Here is a 2,686-nt window from a genome sequence, read left to right as displayed (position 1 = left end):
GTTTAGGAATCATTTTAGTGTTCACGGTTTGTTCTGTGTTTGATACGTTTCAGATTTTCAGAACCTATGGAAGACTCAGAGTCAGAAAGTTTATTATTGGAAATAATTGCAGTAATTCAGTGGGTGAGATGTTCCTATAAATATTTTTAAACAGAATGAGCAGTTAAATTAACATTTTGAATTATCTAAGTAATGCTTATTCTTATTTTAACAGTTCATGATTCACAACCATTTTAAAAGATCTGTTTTTCTAAGTAAATTTGTGTAAAAATTCCTCCTAAATTACTATATACAACTAGTAATTTGAGATATTCTTTACTCTCTTGAGTCATACTGCCAAGTGCCACATGGCCGGTTCAAGGAGGCCATTTCAAGTAAAATCATTTAAGTATTGGAAAACCTTACTCTTTATTCTGGAAAAATAGAAAGCACATTTATTTAGAGTGGAATATAATTTAGTTTATTCATGAAATTAAGTTAACATGAAAATAGAGAAAGGAAAACAGAAAGCAATTCTTTATAAAAAATAATTTCAGCTATTAAATATAGCAGTAATGATAGATTAGAAAAATCCTTTTGGAACCTCCAAAGTAATTATTGATTCATCATTAAAAATGAAGGTCATCAACACATAATGAAAAAAATAAAAAACAGACAGAAAGATGGGCGAAGGAGAAGCTATCCAGGCGAGGCCCAGATGCCACCTCCCCCCACCGCCGCCCCCCACCCGGCTCACTCTCTAACACCAAAGGGAAACACTTAGCAGGACGATGGGGAGAACTAAGGGTCCCCACCTTAGGCGAGCCAGCTCTCACGATGGTGGTCACCCTAATGTGATGAGCTGAAAGAACAAACTTGCCCCCGCTATTGCTGAGGAGGCGCTGTTTGTCAGAACCCTGATCCCGAAGGAAGTAGACGAACCCAAGAAGTGAGAACAAAATCAACAAAATAGTGCGGCTTTGACTTCCAGAACAATCTCTTATGAAAAGCAAGTAGTGGCCGACTCGCGGACCAAAGTCGCTGAATGGCACAGTGACCAAATCTGTGTATGCAAACTCCATGGCTTATCTTTTCATGAATTAAAACATCTTCTACATTTACAGGAAAATTGGAGAACTGAAATGACCAACACGATAGTTATTCTCTCTCTGCCCCTTCCCTGGCCTAGATTTATTCTCTCTTCTGTCCCTTAATCCATGCCCAGGCATGCTGACCTATAGATACTGTATCACTGGAGTCCTTTGCTTTGCAATTTTGGAAAGCCGATTTGTCTTACAATTTGAAGCACAATTATTTTATCTTTTCTGGACAGCAGGGTCTTGAATGTAATTGTAATTGTGCTGGCAGTGTCGTGACCATAATAATGTGCCAGCCACTGGATCAGGTAGGTGTATGGCATGGACCTGAAGCTCTTCAGTCCACTCATGTAGGCATCTGTATAAAGTGAGAGCGAGAGGTGGCCTTTCTGTAGCTACACATTTTCTAAAGACCATTTAAGGGTTCGTAGAAAATGAGTAAATGTCCATGATGAAATAAAAAGCATATATGTTTTGCTTTACATTAACTCTGATATAAATACATTTCTGTTATCAAGGATGTAGAGAAAGACTCTGAAATGAAGTCTGATATCTGTATTTGAAATAACCTAGTAGAATATTATGGTGATTGAAATAATATAGTAATTGCCATGCAAATAAATTTTGAATAATAATAACAATAACAACACACTTTTAAAGAACTTACATTTTTAAGGAATTTGCTGTTTTCTTCTACAAAATAAGACATACCCTTGAGTTCATTTGCTACATGAAGTGAAACCATTTAAGCTACTAATTAATGAAAAGGTCAGTGCACGATAAATAGATGAACTCCATCAGTGGAAGATGTTTCTCAGTCCATCTGCTGATATTAAAACCCTTTGGGCCTTCAAACATTTCCCCAAATGTTTCTTCATAACCCAAGTGAAAAAATTTACTAATTTCTAAAATACGATGCCAAAAATTTACATCTGAATATCAGATAACTAACTGCTAACAGTTGAAACTTGCAAGGCTAATAATCATGCTTTGGGAAAAAGAAAACCACTAGGCTCTATTTATGATGTCCCGTCTCAAGCCCATCAGCACCTAACCTGTTGACCTGCAGAGCAGATTATTTTGAACACCTTCTGGTCTATGTGAAAAAATTGTTTTCGCTAATAATTATAAAATGTGTAACCTATTTCAAAAGAGCTACAGGCATTGCTTTAATAATCTCCACTTTGTCCTATTAATTTATTGATTGATCAAACTCCACTAGATCAATACTTTTCACATGGGTAAGGGCATCTCGGTCCTTATGGAATTTGGAATAATTACGAGCCAGTGGCTGGTTTCCTAAGTATTCTGAAATGACTGCATAGCCTTCCAAATTCCTATGGGATAAAAAAAAAAAAAATGACTCTCTATTCAATTGTTTCTTTCTCTGTCTAAAATTCTAAACTTTGATCCTTTGGTATTTCAGTGAGCTGTCACATTAGTTTACAGAAATAATTAGCAAGTAATTAATAATTTTATCAGATAAACATTTTCAAAAGTTACAATGCTGGCATCTGGTTGATTGTGCCACTAATGTAATTTTTATGTTATGAGTCATTCATTTTAAAGTTAGCAACTCAAGTTTGAAATATTCAAATTTAGTCAAATAT

Source organism: Pteropus vampyrus, unplaced genomic scaffold, assembly GCF_000151845.1.
Source record: "Pteropus vampyrus isolate Shadow unplaced genomic scaffold, Pvam_2.0 Scaffold132, whole genome shotgun sequence".
Classification (NCBI taxonomy): domain Eukaryota; kingdom Metazoa; phylum Chordata; class Mammalia; order Chiroptera; family Pteropodidae; genus Pteropus; species Pteropus vampyrus.
The sequence above is the reverse complement of the archived record's forward strand: the minus strand, read 5'-3'. Positions refer to the sequence as shown.